The sequence below is a fragment of the Bombus flavifrons genome, chromosome 13, assembly GCF_040668555.2.
Source record: "Bombus flavifrons isolate JBK064 chromosome 13, iyBomFlav1_principal, whole genome shotgun sequence".
In the NCBI taxonomy this organism is placed as follows: domain Eukaryota; kingdom Metazoa; phylum Arthropoda; class Insecta; order Hymenoptera; family Apidae; genus Bombus; species Bombus flavifrons.
In genome coordinates this window covers 5,610,578-5,633,264 of record NC_138454.1, presented here as the reverse complement: position 1 = coordinate 5,633,264, position 22,687 = coordinate 5,610,578, and the positions used below count along the sequence as shown (strand labels likewise).

At 40.3% G+C, this 22,687-nt stretch overlaps 1 protein-coding gene across 4 annotated transcripts in view; it reads left to right on the top strand.

The window, feature by feature from the left end:
- LOC138186424 (dystroglycan 1) overlaps positions 1-22,687 on the top strand; it is a 109,409-nt gene that overhangs the window by 32,331 nt on the left and 54,391 nt on the right. For 2 of the 4 annotated variants that reach the window (XM_069126302.1, XM_069126306.1), the window contains exon 2: positions 13,129-13,142. The exons of 1 other annotated variant lie outside the window; for it this stretch is intronic. The gene's annotated coding sequence lies outside the window, so the exon portion shown is untranslated. Of the gene's footprint in view, positions 1-13,128; positions 13,143-13,175; positions 13,199-22,687 lie in introns of those variants that run through there. One more of the 4 variants, XM_069126303.1, reaches the window with a different exon arrangement.

Below are 22,687 nucleotides of genomic sequence, written 5' to 3'. Positions count from 1 at the left end.
AAATTGCACGGTTCTCTCGTAATATCTGACCGTTAGTCTCGTGCCACGACACATGATTTTGTTCGCGATTACGCCTCGCACTGGGCGTGGCTGAAAATCGCTACGATTGAGAAACCTGCCCGTTCGATTGACCCTGTTACGTTGCGAGTTGTTGTGCCGGCAAACGAATTGTAGAATTTCCCAATACGTAGGAATCTTTAAAATACGTTGATTAGTATAGTTTTGTTTTTGGCTATCGGAAAATTTCTCGAAATTTAAACGCACAAGGTTTCGCGTACAACGTGGATGCAAATGGGTTTTCTGATCAACTACACCGGGTTGGAGTGGATTGTGGAAAATGCTAAACCGTTGAACGCGTAGGAGTTTCTATGCCACAAGTCCGTAAATTTGAAGGATATTGCAATACATTGAGCGATATCTTATGCTAAGATCTAAAGGTAAACTAAAGGTAAACGAATTGTAGAATTTCCGAGTACGTAGGAACCTTCAAAGTACGTTGATTAGTGTAGTTTTGTTTTTGGCTATCGGAAAATTTCTCGAAATTTAAACGCACAAGGTTTCGCGTACAACGTGGATGCAAATGGGTTTTCTGATCAACTACACCGGGTTGGAGTGGATTGTGGAAAATGCTAAACCGTCGAACGCGTAGGAGTTTCTATGCCACAAGTCCGTAAATTTGAAGTGTATTACAATACATTGAGCGATATCTTATGCTAAGATCCATGTTCACGTACATATAACTTGTTATCTACGCTTTACATTACTTCGAATTACTTCATCCTAATTGAACGATAATTTACATATCGTGTAAAAGCGGCACCATGTAGAATACGACATTGAGTAATCAGTTTCGTAATTTACCTATCTTATCAAATAAGCGAACGTGCATGATGCGAATACAGATTAGCAGTAGCAAAATAGCTGAATGAATCTGCGGTGTTCACTGTAACGCTAAACGGAAGAAAATTATCCCATCAGGCAGATCCAACGTTTATATCGAAAAATCAGAAAATCGTCGCCTGTAGCATTGCCAAAATAAAGAACGATTCGATCAACCACAAGCATTTCCACGTGTTTCCAGCCGCAGCGGTTCCCTCTGTTCTTTCGCTGCGATCTGTTGGCGCGATTTAAAGAGATCCGTCACGAGGTAACTGGATTCACCGGCGGAAAATGGACGAGAGTGGATTAACGGTGTGCCACGATAGCTCTCCTTTGGCTACGGATCGACAAATCGATCAATGGAAACGATAGTAGTCAGCAGCCAGCAATAGCTATCCAGATACCTGTGCATGATAACGTCTGCGTGTCATTGAATGTTATTTTCTTTTTTATTTTGTTTCTCTTTTTTTTTTTGGAAAGATTTACGTGGTACAGTTAGGAAGTCGAAAGCCACCGTTTTATTTCGACGATCACTGAGCTCCGCTGTGTAAACTAATTTTACACATAGATTCACTTGCTATTTTCATCGATAGATTTACGTTAGTTAGAAAATCGGATAGCCAGCCGTTGGTTTGACGATAACCGAGCGTGTAAATTAATTCTATGGAAAGACCTTCGTTAGCTATTTTTGTGGATAGATCTATCAGTTATTTTTATGGATACGTCTACGTTGGTTAGAAAATCGAAAACCACCCTCCGGCTTCAGTTTGACGATCACTGGACTCTGCTGTGTAATCTAACACCAGAGGCTCGTTACTTGGCTAGACTTTCCCTCGATGGAGGTACATCGTGTTACACACTCGGACTTAGAGTGAATCTGGTAAGCGTGCGTATTATCGTGTCCAAGACTCGGGGTGTTGACTGGAGAAAATACGTACACGGACAACGTATCCTCTTTCTTGGTCGTTAAAAAAAGGTTATAGGTTGATGCACGAGATTTGGGTGGTTTTCAGCTCATCGAGGTAGGTGTTCCCGAACTAAAGCCCTTCTCTTCTTCTTTTTTGTTTCGCTACTCAAATTTCGTCTTGGTGACTCATCGCCGGATCTGTAGTATTTTTTTAATTATTTCAATAGTATTCAGAATTTTATTTGAACGAAATATTTAAAATCAATTTAAATGAAATAAAGTAGACGCCCTTCAGCGTCTGTCTCCTTGAAGCTATTGGAATTTTCAGCTATGCCGCTACATGCTATTTCATAATAGCATTATTAACCCTTTGCACTTGGAATTTTATTTCAATTTCGTTTTTACCGCTTTTAAGTGTTTTATTTGAAATTTTCTTTAACTAAAAAATAAGACAATTTAAATAAATAAAGGAAGAAAGAACTATCGATAGATAACAGGAAGCTATTTTTATCAAAACCAGTGAAAATGACTGGTCTTTAAAAAATACGTAATAATAGAATATTTGTATATTTATTGATTTATTATTTTCTTACAGAAGCAATTCCATGTTATGCAGTACATTTTTGGTATTTTTATTTTATTTATTTATTTTATTTTATTTTTGGAAAATTTTAAAAACGCGTGGGAAGTTGTAAAAAACAAGGAAACTGGTTAATCGGGGTTCGATAAACAGATTGCAGGACCCTTTTACACTTTGACAAGTACCGGCCATTTTGACTGCTATTGGTATAAGTAGCCTCGATACAAAATTATTTTCAGTTTGAACACATAAAAAGCAAAATAAAATTCATTATATTATCCTTTTAGTTATCGTTGCGAATGTCATTACATCATCGCGGGAGAAAAATATAACATGAAGTAGGAATTTTAAAATAAAATTGTAAAACCAGTGAATTTGACTGGTGTGGTAGTTCTAGTGTTAAATACCAGTTTTATTCTCCAATTTTTAAGTGTATGACATCTTGAAACAATTTCCAGGATACGATCCTGCTTTTCTTTCGCACGTATCACAGAACAAAGGTGGGACTCGACGAAGGAGCTGCTGAGATTGAAACCGATGTCGAGTCGCACTCGACATCAGAGTGCAAAGGGTCGAATAGTCTTCCGAAGGAAATTACCGATAATTCTAAATCTCATTGTTCGCCTCATCCATCGAATCCATTTAATTCTCAATATTCGTCGTCGTTTGGGTGTCCGTATGGAGGATGGAATTTTAAAAACTCCGTGAAATTCCTGCAGAGAAATATTGCGAGTAAAGTGTTTCTTACATCACTCGGGAAACCAAGCTACAAAATGGAAGCAGAAGCTGGTCTGCGTCGTGGTACCTGAATTACATACGTCGTTGCAAATTGTCCGTGTTGTCCAGTCGTAGCCGGACGATTCCGTGAGTTGCCAACGGGAACGCGGAAACTCGCGTCGCGGACGGACTAATCGCGTTAGGGATAATTCAATTATCCTTCGTACCGTACACTTATGAACGTGCCGCGAATTAAGCCGTTCTTTCCTGCCTCGTTTCACGGAGAATCGAAAGATCTGAAGTGTTTTGCCGGTATACCGAGCTTCGACCGTAATCACTGGCTCGAGAAGCTTTTGTCTCTCGGACCGGTGTAGCCGCGTGGATGCACTCGTCGTACAAGTGCATTCCCTTCCCTTTTCAACTCAAGCCACCGTCCTTTGTTACCGAATTCTCCGCGTGTCTCATCGTCAAACCGCGTCCTTTAACTCTCTTCTATCAGCGTGGAAATTCTTCCATCGCAGAGATCCTTCGGCTGTCCACAAATCTCAACAATGTTTGATAATCGTTAGGGTAGAGGCGGAGTTTCTCAAATTCGCGGATAAGTGGAATTGGAATTTTTATAGAACGTCGATGAAAATGCTGTCAAGTCGATGAAATTCGTAGTTTGTCAGAAGCTGGTTAAAAGTTGTATCTAGTCGATGAAATCTGAATTGGTTTACAAGGATGTGGAAAATTGCGCGACGCGGTTCCCTCGGTTCTAACCTAAATTCCTCACGGTTTCGCTAGCAGAGAAAGCTTCCGTGTTCGAGCGGAATACGCCGCGTGTTTTTACTCCCCTTTGACTGGCACGAGCACACAGCGCATTGCTACGTGGGACGTACAGCGTAGCAGGGCTGCTTTCAGGCCGTAATTCCATTTTGGTCTGGCTGTGGTGATCAACCGAGACGCGCTCGTCCCTAGTTTGGCCGACGATCCACGCCGCTTGTTATATAGCTTCGTTCTGCTATCCTTTTAACGGGCCGCGCGTTATTTTTGGGGGTTGATGTAAACCGGCTGCGTGGCCGATGATGGCATCGTTTTTCTGCAAACCGCAACGACGGTGTTAGAGTCATCGTTAAAAGCCGCATCCTCATCGAGAGGATAACCGGGGTCTTTTTGTTGCCTGCTTGTTGCACCATGTTTCGCACGATCGCCAACAAATATTCTTTGTACAAGCGCAGAAACGTTTTGTTCGAAGAAACTGATCGAGATAATAGAGCGACATAATCGGAGTAACGTTTGGTTTCCGTTCGGCTTCCGACAATTGTTCCTTTACGAGGAACGAATTGTTTATACGCAAACGCGTTGTGAAATAGCCGACGAACTGTACAAATTTGTTTTCGTCGCCATATGTTACCGCTCGATTTCTACTTTTCTTTCATCCTTATCTCGCTGAATGGCGGTGGAAGCAATTTTTGTTACTGATAAAAGAAACGATAGGAGATACGAGGAAGATTGGGCAACAGCCAGCTACTTTCTCGGCGAACATGGAATACAACGAGTAGAAACTTTTTCAACAAACATGAAGAAACCTTGGCCAACAACCAGCAGCGGTTTCGAGAAACATGCAGCGATATCGCACAGCAACCAGCATCTTTTTCGATACACACGGACGAACCTTGGGTAACAACCAGCAGCGGTTTCGAGGAACACGGAACGATAGCAACCAGCATCTGTTGCAGGAAGAAGCCTCAGACAACGAGCGGTAACTCACTCGAGAAACACGGAGAAACGCCAACCAACAAACAGCAGCACGAAGAAACAGCGGAGGAGAATCGGCGACATCTTCCAGCAACGTGAAATATAAAAGAATTTGGTCGTTGTTGCTTGGGCGAGGAGCGAGGACGGTGCTTTGGTATACCAGTGAGGTCATCGTCTGAACAGTGGATAAAAGAGGAGAAGAGCCGGCCGGATGTTTGACTAAGGTAGAACGACGGGTATATAATGCGGTTCGCGTGGAGAAACTGATGACTCACGGGCGACAGCATGCCACAAACGATCGGTGGCGTCGAAAAGAAGTTTTTTTAGCAAGCCTGTTTTTCCAAGGAGCAGCTTGTGCCTCGAAAAAGTTGACTTTAGATACTTGTTTGCTTCGTTCGATGCTCGCTTGTAGATTAGACTGCTGGCTGCTCGTGTAAGTACACGATACAACGAGATGCCTATGGCGTATCGCGTCTGCTATCTCGCCAGTAAGCGGTTTTGGTATTCTGGTTGAGTGGTTATTTCGATACTTAGTATCCGGGTGTTTGATGGGCTATCGGGCTATTGAATTTGAGTCCGTTTGATCGTGCTTTGGTAGAATGCAAGTACAGCTGGCGGAGGCTATATACGGCTGTGTGTTAGGTAGTAAATTCAAGAGTTGAGACGCAAGATGCAATCGAGATTGATGCAGCTGTAGGCTAACGTAGAATGCGTGTCTTATATGTATGAGCCTGTGAGAAACCTAACCGATCAAGTTCACCTTTTTCTTTCTTTTTTTTCAATGATTTTTTTATCCATGAATACGATATATGAACATTGTACATGTACGACGACCACAACGACCACGACATATAAGATGCTGTAATTATTTTGAACAATTTAGTAGAAGTAGCTTGAATAGCAGGTTCGTAGAACCTGTCTTTAAGATGATACGTTACGCAACAATTTTTTAAATGTGTCACAGAGAAAGAAGCAATTTCAAGTTGATATCATACGACTCGAACGTCATCGTATGACATCACTTGCATGATGTCTCGAGTGACCATTTTTAATACTCGAAGCATGTAACGTTCGACGTCTGATCGGTCTCATAACTTCATTACCATATATTGTCGAGAGTACGTAAATTCTCGATTCTTAAGTACCTGACTTCTGGTCAGGTCTTCGAGTACCAAAGTACTTATATTCGTTTGAAGATTCCAAGCTTCTCGTATTTGAACATTAAATGCTTGAACAGTGAATGTTAACTACGGAATTGGAACTGTAGGAACAAGCTTCTGCCTCTTTTATAGTTTCCTGCTGTATTCCTAAAAGCATTCGATTCTCCATAAACATACCAGCTACGCTTAAGTGCCTTAGATGCATATTTCAGAGAAACTGCAACTCGCGTGACCCATTTAATATCCAACCATTCTAACGTCTAACATCCAATTCTAATAATTCTAATAGCTTTAATATCCAAGTTTTATGGTCATATCCAGATTACTACCGTTTAGATGGGAATATTTATCATAAATATCCCCGGTATTCTTCTTTTTTTCCCGTCATTCCTATCTCCTTAGGAAGTCGTAAACTACAAACTAGCTTTTCTTGAATCGTCTGAATCGTCTTAAGTCGACGATATAGTCGTCGAAGTGTAATTCACGCGCAGGATAATCGGGAGATTGCAAGGCGAAAGACATTCTCGTGGTGACGCAACAATGTTGCATTCCAGCCAACGCCGCGGTTGTATCGAAAGAGACGCGAGACGAGCCATTTTTGGTCGTCTGATCCCCCGCGAATCATTCTTAAATTATGCCATTCGCGATGAATAATTGATCAACGAAGACAGAGGATCGTAATTAGAGTTGATAAGATCGTATGGATCTGCATGTGGTCGAAAGCGACCAGCGAACAAGTTAGAGCCAGTGTCTACTTTCGATGAATTAGACGGATGACTCATTGGCAGATTCATGAAGCGGCAGTGGCGAGTCTGAGCTTGCACAAGAAAACAACTGCAGACGACATTCTTCCCCGAGGACTAAGCTTATTCGTTCGATTCTGATGCTCGTTCTTTCAGTCATCGATATTTTAAGAACTATTGAAATGAATTGAACTGGTATAGATAGAGATACTCGCCCATCTTTTATATTTGCAGCGGATGAATCATCCGCCGATGTTCGTTGAATATGTAAAAGCATAAAGTCGCCTTAACACTTTGACTGCTGCGTTGGTCAAATATGACCCGACACGGTTTCTCCTGTGACGCTACAGTGGTCATTGGTGACCGGAGCTCTTGAACTTCTTACTATACTCTATATTATATATATATATATATATTATATAGAGTATAGTATATATATAATATATATATTATATATATATATATATAATATATATATATATATATATTACTCTATTGAACGATTAAACATTTTTATTAGAACATCAATAAAAAAAAATGAGAACAAATCTTGCATCTAACGGTGCACTGTGTTTGCATCCATATCTTCGAGGGCTGATCTACGAATATTATTATAAACACACCTTAGAAAATAATCGTAAATGCTGCTTTATAATCATGTAATTGAAGTTAGAAGTGTGCATACCTTACTATTATATATAGAATGAGCAAACACTGTTTACTAATATCTTCCACACGTTTCAACGATATATTCTGCACGTTTTGCTTACGACGAAACAACGAATGCGAATGGTTTGTTGAAATAAACGAAGCCTTGTTATAATATGTCGCTATCAACTGTTACCAAGGCGCCACGGTGGTCACCCGTGACCACCAATAAGATAAACGGTCCATTGGGAAGAATGTTGTCTTACATCATCAATTTATTATCATTTTGCCATTATATGCTTTGAATAATAAAAATACTCTCGTGGCGTCCTGAGCGAAACGTGTGATTTCGGCACACTTTACCAACCGTTAGCGATTCAACAGCATACGCACGTCCGACCGGCATCTCAGGCTCAGATTCTCCCTGGCGCCGGCTCTGTTTCGGTTTAGACTTTCCAATACTATTCTTTTTGTTCATGGCGAACTGTACGTTTTTCAAATTGGTATAAAACTGCGGGAGCTTGCAAAGCAACGCAACTGATGCAACTGAGCAGAGGTACCTTGGTACTAAATAACAAATTACTGCTCAAATAATGAGAAAGATCGTCGGCGACAAAAAGCTGATTAATAGGCTATCAGTCGGTAAGCGTCGGCGACAAAAAACCGATTAGTCGGTTATCGGTCGGTAAAGTGTTAATATGTGATTTACAGTATCTTCGTCGATATACATTTGCACGCGTCTTAGCACTCTCTTTGTCTCAGTACGAACGGAGCAGTTGCATTCATCTGTTTTTCGAGACGCTGTGCACACGCGTACTTCCATACATTCGTACTCACATACGTGTGTCACTACGTGTGTGTGTAGCACACAAAATTACACATATCTCAATAATTTATTAAAGTTTATTTATATCGTTTTACCTGCACATCCAATTACGAAATAATAGCCGGTGACATGAGATAAATTCTCAGCAAAATTGCCGGTCGACGATGTGTTAAATAAAACGAATTATTTAATACCAAAACTACCGGAGTAATCGAAATGATCGAGTCGTAACTTTTTATAGAAATTTTATGGATTTGCAGCGGTGCATTTTTTTGCTTATTCTAATTTTGCTGCTTAGTCGATGACCCTTCATGGCCCCGCGTCAATTCCACTGTCAGGTACAAGTAATTATCATAGTAGCGAACTCGTGAATAGAATTGTGTAAGTTGATAGTTGGCAGGTAATGTGTGTGTTTCTAGCAAAAGGAAATTAGATGGGTTTAGTTGAGTTTGGTTTCGGGTCAGTTACTCCATCAAAGTCAAAGTGTTAAAGCGTCTACCGATGACGCCAGATCGCCGTCACCCACCCACCCAATGCTCTCCAAGTGGCGTCGAGAAATTGAAAATTTTTAAGGAAAAAGTATTCGGTCGCGTAGCCAGCCCACGCAACTTTGATCCAACAGTCAACGTTGAAATAGAAAATCGAAAAGAGGAAACCGAGAAGAGATACGAGGAATAGACGATGTACATGAAGTCTACGATCTACGTCATCGGATTATCGTGGATCGCGGCACACGCCATAACGGTTGCTCTATTAATAGGTAGACGCACGGTCTATTACTCTTGATTAAGTCTATTAACAGGCCAACGGTATTATGCGATAACGCACTCCACGTAACCGACTCACGCACGCTTTTATTATTACGCCAGTAAATGTTGTAATCGCGCGTTGCACTTTACGCCTGGCCGTTGAATTTTTATCCGGCGCGTGTCCAGCAAACGCGTTATCGGCTCGCGTGACCGGTTTGCACGAATTCGCGTCCAGCCACGCACACTCTGCTCACAGTGGAAACGTTTTCGACTACTTTCACCGAGCGTTCGATCGCCGAAAAATTGTGCGCCGTGCGTTGCTCTTCTCGGATTTGCTCGGATGTATAAAACGCCTATATAACGCGGCCGAGTTCACCAGCCAGATTACTATTTCGCGTGACCACTTTGCATAAACTTGAATCACGATTCGCCAGCCTAACATATTCGATCCGCTTATCTACGACGAAATTTCGTTGTCCATCGTCTAAATATCCGAAAGCGCAACCGACTCGCGATCGAAGTAAAAACTAGCGAAAAGCACCACGTTACAAGTTCGTGCGATCTGATCGTGTGTATATGGTACGGTTTCACTTGAACAAAGTTTTACCTATTAATATAAGTTTGACGACCGATCAACACTGTGTCACGACTCGTTATCGAAGTGTTTTTAGAGACGGTGAAAAGTAGAGAGCGGCGTACGTTCCTTTCGTGACTGACACGTTCAATACGAATGGTCAAGCAGCCAGCACGGTACCTGCTTTTACGTTGTGCGCGCATTGCGAATCTTTATGCATCTACGGGAAGTTTAAAACGTAAGATTAAACGCTTTCTGTTTAAAAGTAAAGCGAAACGGAGTAAAGTGCTTATTATAGTAACTGATTGTATCTGTACAAATGTAATGTTTGCAAGTTGAATTAAAAATCGCGAATTTGTAAGAGACAAAATCGAAAGACCTAAGGAAGGTATTCGTCACGCGTTGTTGTTATTCGCAAGTATTAGGTTGTCCGGAAAGTTTCTTTCGTTTTATAAGGAAATAATAGACGCAGAATGTCTTTTGTTTTATATTAGTTTATTGAATTATGCACGAACATAATGATAGAAATAGAACGAAATAGATCATACTTAATTCAATAAAGTAATATAAAACAGAAATTGTTGTTCATCACCTTAACACGTTGACTGCCGCGTCACCCGTATTCGTGTGACGCTTATTTGACTACTCGCTAAGGATCGTCGTAGGTATTTGAAAAGATATTCCACAGGAAGTAATAAAACTATTGAATTGCTATAAAAGTAATACGAAAATGGTTTATTAAGAAAATTATTTAGAACGTAAAACTTTAAAGTATTCTATACAAAGCTGAGGTTGGTCGGGACAATTTGGACAATAAGTTGTTATTTTCTTCAATTTCTCCCGTGTCTGTCGAAGACAAGGACTTTTTATATTTTCAGACAATTTTGCAGCTAATAATTCTCCAAATCTTCTAATATTTGCATCCTTCCTTGTTGCAATTTTGTAAACCGTCGAATCGTTTACAACAGAAATTCCCAGAAAGAATTGAACGCCAATTGTTCGATGCCATTTGATTCCTTTTCTAATTGTGATGGTATAAAACGCCATCAAATCTATACCACACTCGTAGCCTGAAGGAGATTTCATTGAAAACACGCGCGGCAGTCAACGTGTTAAACTTTTCGGACAACCTGATACAACGCTCTGCTATCATATAAAACGATATTCCACTCGAATATACTGTACACGAATTCTTCTATGAAACTGTTCTATGAGAATTATTCGTCGGCATATTATAAACGAAAATCGAATCCATACAGTGAACGTGTTAAGCCACGTAACCAGAACGGATCCTGAAAAATCATCTTACCTTTACGACACAAAAGGATTACTATTATGGAGCCGCGTAAATCGTGGAACGAACAGCAGAAGAAGGAAGAGGGACGAGTTTCGATGGAGAATCACTGACGAGCCATAAAGGGACGACAAATGAGGAGGGACATCGGCCGGTAGTCCAGGATAATCCGTAGAGATGGAAGAGACGAGAACTTGTACGAAGGCTTGGTCCCCTCCTCGCCTATTGGACGCGAGTCTCCTGTCCCTCGCAGACTTTTAACACCGTGTAAAAAGAGTGAGAGAGAGAGAGAGAGAGGGAATTTTCTCTGTAGGCCGACCAGCCGGAAAGGTCGCTTACGCTTTACATTCTTGATGCCCCGTTGAATTTTAATGCTCCACATTCGAAGGCTTCCTAGAAGCTGACGTTGCTGCGGCTGGGCGACGAAAATGCGGTTGGCTTGACGAATGAGGAGCTGGAATTCCTATTGTCAGATAGGATGAGCTTTTAAACACGCGACCACGCCACTCCAAACACTATGCAGCCTGTGTTTCGTGGGTTAATCGCACTTCGGGGAAAGTGGAAGACCATTAACGCTTCTGTTCCGAGAGAAAAAAGAGGACTTGTCCCCTGGGGAGATTATGTCGGAGTATGTTTAATTTAGGAATGTCAAAATTATGCAAAGTGCACCGTAGTTCCAACGACTCGATCGATATTTTATCTTTTTTCTTTACTTTCCTCACCGCTCGCATCTTCCTGCGTTCGCACTTTGCTATACGTTCGATGAAGTTCGTCGAATTTCTTTCTCCTATGAAATAAACGGGATTTTACGTTTATTATTTCTTGGAGCGGCGTGTTGGAGCGTCATGCAACGCGAGATCTCGGATTTTCCAGCGATAGACCGAGTGGAACTGTTCGATATGTTATACGAGAGTCGGAAAGTTTCAAGTCTCTGAAGCAGAGCCAGATATGCGTATGATACTAAAATTTGTCCGATTTTTGAAATCATTCGCGACCGATGCAAGATTCCTCGATTAATTTCGTTTGAAAGCACCGTTGGCATGGACTACAGTTCGTTTGTGTCTATCGGTGTACTAAATATGTAAATAATTGATCTCACCACACGGTATTTAGGCAGCCGCTTCAAAGTGACTTAAATTAGACCACTGATATCCAAACGCTTAATCTTGCGCAGCTGGATTGTTCCAATCGAATGTACTCGCACGAGCCGACCAATTCCACTGCATTGCGTCACTGCACGAATCGTTCGAAGTAAATTAACGTGATTCATCCTTATCAAAAACTTTCGCGTACGTTTTATCTCCAAACCCTGGGATTTCCACGACTATCGCTAAACTGATTGCCAAGAAACTTACGTGTGTATTTATAGCGGTTCTATAGCGATTCCAGTTATTCGTGCACATAGTTATCCATAGTTATCTATAGACCAAGTTACACGCATTTCCGAGTCCATAGTTCACGTTGATTAATAGCTTCGGTATATGGCACACTGTAGGACTTAGTTCCTATAGCACGGACGAAAACCCTATATCTAGGCGATCGTTTCTAATAAAGCGGAATTTCTGAAGTACCGGCCGCGATATACCGTGGTTCGCGAAAATATTCCGACACCTGTAGAAACATTTCGTGTATGCGTCTATTATGCGCTTTATACGAGATCTTCTGAAATTTCGTCGGCATTTTAACGAGGCGCGACTGTATTGGTAGGATTTTGCAACGAATCTGACGATGTTCATATAGAAGCTATTGGTATGCGAATATTTGTCGTCAAGCGGCGATATACAGGGTGGTTGTAACTGGTGGTACAAGCGGAAAGGGGGTGATTCTACGCGAAAAAAGAAGTCGAAAATATAGAATAAAAATTTAAAATTTAAAAAAATAACGTCAATCGAGACAACGATCTACAGTGAGATCCGTTATAACGAGACGTGATAAAGTGCACGCGTACCGAACGAAAATTCAAAGTCGATTTTCTCGAAAACAAAGCCTCAAACGAAAAATTTTTATTCTATATTTCCGACTTCTTTTTTCGCGTAGAATCACCCCCTTTCCGCTTTTACCACCAGTTACCAACCACCGTGTATTTATTTTTAAATCTATTGGGTTGGCAACTAAGTGGTAGCTGATTTTTTCGATGCCACCTAATGACAAATCCGCAATCTCTTAGTTGCCAAGCCAATATTACAAAGCTAAATATTAGCTTTACATGCACGTTATTCCATCGTTTTACGAAAGTTCGATAGAACGACTATGACGATAGGAAGGCTATCGTAATATCGAATAAAAAGAATTTTTATCTTCTTTTTTTTAGGTCAAATACTCGAGGTACGTGGACACGAATTTAATTATACGGCAGACAAGGAAGAAGTTTCGCAGATGAGGTAATCGATTCTTTTGCAACACGCATTATCTTCTGTTTTCTCGTGGCCTTCTTCGAAGCTCGTTCAACGCCTAAGAGCACGAGGTCTTTAGAAAATACCGCTTTTGAGTAAACGTACTCTTTGAGAGTACCGTTTCACCAATCTTCGCCTTTGCAAAATCAATCTTCGCGACTATTTTACATTTTGCAGCCACGGTTTTAATTAATCTGCGCATTTGTACAGCTGGATTTTCCGATATTTAGCTGTCGTTTCGTGGTCTCGTTCATTCGATATATTTCGCGAATGACAATGAAATTTTCTCCTGAATTTTCCAACCGATTAACACTAGAACTACCGATAGTTAACACGAAGCTATTTCTACCAAAACCAGTGAAAATGGCTGGTCTTTAAAAGTAATAGAATATTTTTATATTTATTGATTTATTACTTTCTTACAGAAGCAATTCCATGTTATGTAGTACATTTTTGCTATTATTAATCCATCTGGGATCCCTAAACGACGGTTGACACATTTATAAAATTGTAGAACCAGTCATTTTGGTATTTCTAGTGTTAGCGTCTAGCGATCTAGCGATCGATCCGGAATTTTCCTGATAACCGATATCGTCGTATCGGATGATACGCAGTGAAAATTGTAAAAACGTGTGGGAAGTTGTACAAAACGAGGAAACTGGTTAATTGGGGTTCGATAAACAGATTGCAGGACCTTTTACACTTTGACATGTATCAATCATTTTGACTGTTATTGGTATAAGTAGCCTCGATACAAAATTATTTTCAGTTCAAATATATAAAAACAGAAATTCATTATATTATCCTTTTAGTTATCGTTGTAAAAGTTATTACATCATTGCGGAAGAAAAATATAACATGAAGTAGAAATTTTAAAATAAAATTGCAAAACCAGTGAATTTGACTGATGTGGTAGTTCTAGTGTTAACGTTGAAAGTGATGAATGTTGAAAATTGATTAACGTTCGAAGCTCAGACGTTTACTTTGAAAGATTCCCAATATGCACGATCTCTGTATACCATAAGCAAATAGGCGAATAAATAATATCCATGGTGCACGATGCATGGAAGCTTTCGTAGAACAATTAGCAACAGGGTTGAGTTGCAAACGGTTCGGATGAGAAAAAGTCGCGGTTGCAGATGTCGAAGCGTACAGGCTGCGCCCGAATTCAGCCGTTCTTTGTTGCAAGTTTTGCTGCTGAATGCTCGCATCTGCTCCAAACGCTTGTTAAAAGTTCACGCTAATGACTATTCGTCGACGCTAATTCGTGCAACGCGCGTGACCCGAATGAACGTTTGCCTCGGGCGCTTTTCGTTTTTCACGTTCGATATAGCCATCTTTTTATTTTATCGGACTGCTAATTTCAGAGAAATTCGCGATAATACCAAGTAGTTAAGTACATTTTTATCTGATGTTTCACGAGAGTCGGCATTTGTCGTTGCAAATGCTGTTTTCGTGGAGCCATTGGATCGAACCAATGCAGATAAAATCCCTCCTCTCGATATTTCATCGCGTTGGAAGTTCGTTTGTCTTGTATCGCGTGAATTTTCAAACCGGCGCGATTATGGTCGACGATAAGGATGAAATATGTCTGTGATTGAAGGACGATCGGAAGAAATAACAGGTAATAGCGTGCCTCTGAGTCATTGCATCCACGGTTTTTCAAGTAACGTTTCGAGGCTTTCAAGTATTCGAGCAGCAGAACCGTGCTTTTTTCTGCTGTGAAACTCGTAATGGTATCAGATTTTGAACGACGAGACGCAGATCTTATGGAAATTTCTACAGCATTTTCTTCTTTTACTTTTACTGTAAATTTACTGGCATCTCTTCCTACAAGAAACCCACATTAACCCACTGTAAAAGGATCTTTTCTTGTTCGTAAGAAGATAAGGAAATTACAGTTTAGAAGATAAAGTAATTGCGGTTAATCGCTATGTACATATTTTTGAGTCTGATAAGAGGAACAGGAACTGCTAACTGGTACAAAGAAATTGCTTATTAGCCACGCGATAATGTAATATCAAAGCAAAGTGTTACAGAATAAGAAATAGGGAAGCAGTACTTGAAAGCATAGATATAGAAGAGGATTTTATAGAAGAGAGAAAAATACAAAAAAAAAAAACGTATGTGAATTTTTAAGAATTTTCAATCAAACTGCACTCTCTTTCTCTTGGCGTAATAATCGAAGCGAATCGATACTGATTCGCTACGAAAGTCACATTGCTCATCGACGAACGAACGAGAGAGGCGAAAGGGGACAAAAAGGAATATGCAAAAGAAGGATGAAAAAAGCAGCAAGTGTTAATTGACTGTGCAGGCTGAAGCCAGAGGGACTGGCAATCTCGTCGTTTCCTCCGGCTGATGCAACTGGTCGCCGAGAAAGCCGAGTTAACACGTAACACATGTCTCCCTGTGCTGGCCTGGACTCGGGCCTGGCCGGTTTTTCTTTTTTGCCACTGTGACCTGTATTAAAGCGAGCTGAAGCCATGGAAAACGGACTTCTTCGTTCCATAAAAAAATCAAACACGAACTACACTGTTACATTCTTTCCAATTTAATCTATTCGCCTTCTTCGAGGTACAGATATTCTGTCACTTTGCAAACATAGATAATTTTGAAGCGAGTATCCTCGTGTACAAAGAACAGGCTTATCATCCCTAAACTCGTTTCTATTTGCTAAATTCTTAGGGGTCTGCACCGTCATCGTAATTTCAAAATACCGAATTTTGTAAAGAAATGTTTCTTAAAGCTTCTACAGTGGTTAATTGGCTTGAAAAATTCTGCGGTATGTTTCATACAGATTCTATATTTTACTGATCGAAGAGAAATTGTTCATTTTAAGAGATCTAGCCAAAATGGTTACGCGATATTTCAGCGGAAAAGCTTTTGCATGTAGCGCGTAACGTCGCCGTTGTGTGAAAGTTTTCCTTCGAAAAACGCCGAGATAAAATCAACAGCTACGTTAATATCGCCTCGAACTATCTCGTCTTTTCATTTTCTATTCGCTTGTTAAACAAATTCTAAACTTTGTCTTACACTTAAACTTCGTTTTACACGCCACTCGTAATCCTCGCGCTTCTGCCTGCGTTTCAACCACCGATCTCTCTTTTCTCTCTATTTGCTCTCTACAATTTCCATATCGTCATCCAGAGTCAGTAACGTTGCACTCTGTTAGCTGGAAATAAAAGCAGCTATCGAAACTTCTTGCTTCTATTACACACACAGAAGCTTTGTACTTGGAAGTTTTCCATCTCGATCGAACGATAATTAAGCTGACCGGTAATTACGTTAATTACGCGGTACTAGCGCAGACTGACCACGGTATTTTCAAGGGAGCACGACGTTCAGCCAGGGAACAACGTTGATAATGATAGCGGCAGGGAGCTACAACGACGACCGAAATTAATAGGATTCAATCGGCCGCCGACTGTGCAATTATGAGCCATTATGGGTTTGAACACCACCCTATAGAAACTAAACGTCGGTGTGTTTGATATCACGCTGGGATATCCGCCTCTCTCTGCAGCAATCTAACCTGATTTATTTCGTATTTCGGTCTATGATGATTCTAAAGGGGATAGTCCAAGTTTGAACGAGGATCGCGGTCCAACGTTGGTTAATTAGAAATTATTGCGACAATGAAGAGGATGCAGCGTGTATCGGTGAGGTACAATGTTACAGAGATTGTAAACGTGACTAGAGGTGCACGATGCGTGTGGTCGAGCCGTGCAACGTACATGTTGAACGAGATTGATGGAACTCGTGCAATACTAGCTAATTACGTGAGTGTATCGATAGGACTGGATCGTCGGATTATCGAGCAACCGCCATGAATTTTCAGCATCGGTGTGTCTAAATCGAATCAGAGGGGATAATGTCTTCTTCAATTCGCGTTCATTTTGTATTCTTCTCTTCCTCGGTAAATTACGTACTTTGGCTCGCAGACAATAATCTCGTATCGAAGCGTACTGAATCCGAATCGTTGTATCTTCTTCGATGTAAAATGGCATTATGCGCAACGTTTTACGAATAATGTCTTTGCAATTACGTATAAGCGATATTCGATTCGTAATCATTGAACCTGACAGACTATCTGCTCTTCAGAACAGACGCCACGTCTTCAAGATCGTTGTATTAACACTATGACTGCCACGTTGGGTCATATATGACCCGCCACGGTTTCTCCTGTGACTGCCACGGTGGTCATTGGTGACCGGAGCTCTTCAACTTCTTACAATTGTAAAAATTGAATGAAAATTGACAGTCTGGGCATTTTGAATATAACCGATAAATAGAAGATACTTTGAAATAAAAAGTGCCCTATTGAACGATTAAACATTTTTATTAGAACATCAATAAAAAGGAAATGAGAACAAATCTTGTATCTAACTGTGTTTGCATCCATATCTTCGAGGGCTGATCTACGAATATTATTATAAACACACCTTAGAGAATAATCGTAAATGCTGCTTTATAATCATGTAATTGAAGTTAGAAGTGTGCACATATCTTGCTATTATATATAAAATGAGCAAATACTGTTTACTAATATCTTCCACACGTTTCGACGATATATTCTGCACGTTTTGCTTACGACGAAACAACGAATGCGAATGGTTTGTTGAAATAAACGAAGCCTTGTTATAATATGTCGCTATCAACTGTTACCAAGGCGCCACGGTGGTCACCCGTGACCGCCAATAAGATAAACGGTCCATTGGGAAGAATGTTGTCTTACATCGTCAATTTATTATTATTTTGCCATTATATGCTTTGAATAATAAAAATACTCCCGTGGTGTCCTGAGCGAAACGTGTGATTTCGGTGTGGCACTCAAAGTGTTAATACCCATAAAGGCTTCTTTTACTCTGCTTTTTTATATCTTTCCGATATAGAAGGCGCAGCTCGTATTTTATATATACTAAGCACCCTTTAACACATTGACTGCCACGACACCCATATTCGGGTGACAGCAAAGTTTCCGTATTCGGGTGGCGCTTATTTGATTACTTGCGAAGGATCGTCTTAGGTATTTGAAAAGATATTCTAGAGGAAATAATAAAACTATTGAATTGTTATACAAGTAATACGAAAATGGTTTATTAAAAAAATTATTTACTCGCACTACTAAAATATCGATGGAAGTACCTAGCAGAGAACGCTTGGTCTGACGAAGATTTCAGTGAAAACACGCGTGGCAATCAACGTGTTAAATGTCTCATAGACCACACTACTCTGATTATGACTCGTGGCAATTGCAATAGCAAAATTTCTGATTCACGTACGTTGTTTCTCTCGCTTGATGTTATTACGATTTGTCTCTACCTGGATACGTCCACTTACCTTTATGCAGTTTCATATCCTCGTGGACACGACCGAACAAACGAGGCCTGGAATTTATTCTACCCGTTAAGTAGCAATGAGCAAGTATGAGCATTTTATTAGGATGTGCGGAATGTTTCTTCCGTTTTATGAGAAAATAATAGAAGCACAACGTTTTTTGTTTTATATTATTTTGTCGAATTACGTAGGATCCATTTTATTCTTTTAAGATAAACACCACGACATTTCACAGACTTGATGTCACGTTTGTACGAAGCTGCACTGTTGTAAAAGACACGTTTGCGAAAGAAAGACACTTTTCGGACAAACCTTCCTAAAATCAGCTCTCGACATTCTCTTTATTCTAACACTTTGAACCGTCACTTTGTTGGATTCATACAATAAATTGACTATATCTAAAGTTCAATTCTTTATCTTATTCGTGAAACGTTCGAACTGTGACGCGAGGAGATCACCGGTGACCTGTCAATTTCGCGATATTCTGTGTCTCCTACGTGACACAAGATTTATCACGCGTTCGTAAATTTCGACGTGCTAATTGATTGGAAACAGTAATTAGCTAGTTTCACTGGCACGAAGACGACGTTGGAAAGAAATATTTGCCGCGACATTCGCAAGAACGTGAAGGAATTGTTGGAAAGTCGTAGATTAAGTTAATATCTTGCACATTTTCCATATCTTCGCGTATCCTCCGAATTCTGTACATTTTTACTCTGAAATTGCCCATAAACGCGTAGCATAAAAATGAAAGCCAATGAATTTCCTAATACGATCCACAAACGACACTTGCCTTTCGTCATCGACTTTCCTCTACCCGTGTCACGTCTACGCGTTAGTCAGGTCCGACGTTGGATGGAACACAGGGCACGAAGGTTCGCCGTATTGTGATAACGACGCTTAAACGATGCCGCGTAAACTTGCTTGAATGGGTACCATTGTGCTCGTCCTACGTCGACCATCATTCTTTCAGCCAGTTTTATGTTTTACGTCGGTTGCATGGGTTATGTTTATGGGAACGCCGTCTGGTCGCGTCTATCCGCCGTCAGCATTTAACCTTTCCGATCAGTTTTTCTCTCAGCTTTTTATTGCGATACTCTTCCCACCCTGTCCGCCTCCTTCAACCTTTCTCTCGATCGTCTTTCGTTCGATACTTATTGCCAGCCCTTTATCTCTCTTGTTTCCCGCTGGTTTTTTTTTCTCTTCTCTTTTATCACTTCTGCACGACCGCCTCTGGCTGCAAGCTGCGTCCTCGTGTTCCGCAGAAATCGTCGTAAATAGCTGCCTTCTCTTCGTGGTTAGTCGCTGTTCCAATCTTCGGAGACCATTGAAAATTTCTCAAAAAGGATTCGACACTCTGACACACTTTCTCCTCTCGAACGATTCGCTGTGAGCTTAATCGGCCGTCTTTAATTCTTCTCTCGATCGTATCGGCAATTGACCGATGAAGAAGCGACATGACTATGCATAGGTTTAGTCGGCAGTGTTTAAAACATAGAAATCCTGCGACATTGTAAAGTTTCTAACGTTTAAGAAAAATGTTTACTTTAATGCGATATTTTAATTGGAAACGTAGTATGTGTCAATGAAATTTTTCTACTTGCATTGGTCAGTTTGTTTAAAAAGTTATTGACAATTTGAAAGGAGATGCTTGAAAGTCACGAGGTGAATTATTTTTCAATTATCTTTTCAAAAGGACGACAGATACTTCGAGGTAAAAATTCTCAATAATAATGTTAAAATAACTCCACCGTAATTTCCATTTAATTGCCAATGAGCAGACGGAGAGCACAGACGAAATACTTTAGAACGTAATTAATCGATGAATCATTAGAGGAACGTCTCTCGTTCCATTCCGCAGATATTTCGCTTGAATTTTTATATTTCTGCTAGCCAGTATGAACAGCGCTGGAAAAACCGTAAAATATAGGCAATAAAGTTACTTTCTCTGAGATCGATAGCCATATCAAAGTAATAATTACCATATTTTCGATGATAATAACAAACTAACTTTAATCTCCATTTAATTACCAATCAAATTTCTAATAACATTTTTTAGAAAACAGAGAAAATCCATCAACGCCAACGCTCGATGAATCATTAAAAAAAAATCATTCTCTCTCTTTCTTTTTCTCCGTCGTCATAGCAGAGATGCTTTAATCTCTTTGGCAACATCATCGATGCCCCGATCACGCAGGACACGGTTAATTAACACAGATTGCTCGTCCCATATAGTCGTTCATTAGGAACCGGAAAGATTGTTGGAACAAACGGTTCTACCGGTTCAACGTAGATGAGGAGCTGGACTGTCTTTCTCAGAGTTTATACAACGACGTGTACATCGTACGAAATTTTGCGTTTGAATTTTATCGGTTCGAAACGTTTCGTTTCAATGACAGCGCAGAACGAAAAGCCAGACCGATTAAAGTTGGCCATGGTTAATTATAGAACAAGCCCAATTAGTCGGAGCTGCATGGCATTGCGAGTTAATTAACGCTCGTCAGCCAGTTTGAGCGAGCTTCGCGAGACTCGCGACGTCAAGATGAAAAAAGAAAAAAGAAAAAAAAAAAACGTGAAATGGCCGCGCGAACGACGCTTCTCGGAATCGAATTTTCATTTCGTAAAGCCGTCCCTGCTGAAGTGAATTATCCCGTGAAAGCGAATTTTCCTTTGCCTCGTGGACATTTGCTCGTAGCAAACGTTCCGATGTTTGCCGCTACCTGCGTTAGTCCGATTTGCCCAAAATTCGGCCAATTTTTCTCTTTCAATTCCGACGCATGATTCTTCGCGATTACAATTTCTCATTTTCTGTGCTTCAAAGTATCTCACAATTTTCAGGGATATTTTTGCAAGCCTCAAACGTTTCGAAAGTTTCGATGAAATATTCAATAGCAGAACTATCGAACTCGTTGGAGCGAGTTTCAATCTTTTGTTCCTACGATTCTCTGGAAAATATACAGATGCTTCTCACGAAATTCAAACTTCATCTGCTATGCCAGCTTCCTTCAGTTTCAAATACGAATAAGTTGCATTGCCGCAAATTGAGTGTATTCCAGTGTATCTGTAGCTATTGTTATCCCTATATATGTGTGTGTGTGTGTGTAAATTGTATTTTCTCATAATGTACTGCTACGATGTTAAATTATTATGTATTACACATTGCGGCAACCGACAACAGTAAGATCGATGCGTAAAACCTTAACTAAGACTTCGAAGAAAGGAAATGATATCAGAATACGTGGAATGTTTGCCTCTGTTTATACAGCAAAATTTTATTCTAGTGAAACCGCTTAATCTTCTGGATCCTAAACCGCAGGTCGATGATACCGCGATCGAGATGCACGTGTCACGTGCGATGTCACCGCACTGATTCAACAGAGGATCGTGAATCACGATCACCTTTCGATCGAGCGTGACATTTTTACAAAGTGGCACACCTTGTTGATTCACAGGTCGTCGTAGAGATTAATCCGTGAAATAAAATTCCTCGCTACCCACGATAAAAGCGTCGATCGGATCAGCCCTTTGAAGGATCGTCGAACTTAATCTAAGGCCCGAGAAGACTTGATATCGCGTTCGAGAAAGTGTTGATCGACTTTAATCCGACTACTATCGTCGATCGAGTCACGATATTAAAGCATCGAAACGTTATTGCAATTTATTGTACATGAAGGGACTATCGTTTGGAATTGATTCAGGGATGTAAGTACTTATAACGCGGTCAGACAACACGGAAGGCTGACTAAGAATTTCCTAAGAGCGGACTTAGTCCACTAATGCTTGTGTTTGGTGGTAAATTGGGTAATATTTATCAACAAGGTAAATTTATAGCGAAGTTAATAGAAGATCGAAGCTGCTGAAGTCTGTCAAAAGATAGAAGAGAATAGAACATTAGACCATCCTGAAACGTTAGATATTCTTCTGATATTAGCTGGTAATATCACATCCCAGCCTCGAGAAAGCTAAGACGATCAGTTCCTCCTTTTATTCGTTGCACAACTATACGATTAACACTTTGACTGCCACGGTGGTCATTGGTGACCGGAGCTCTTCAACTTCTTACAATTGTAAAAATTGAATGGAAATTGACAGTTAGGGCATTTTGAATATAACCGATAAATAGAAGATACTTTGAAA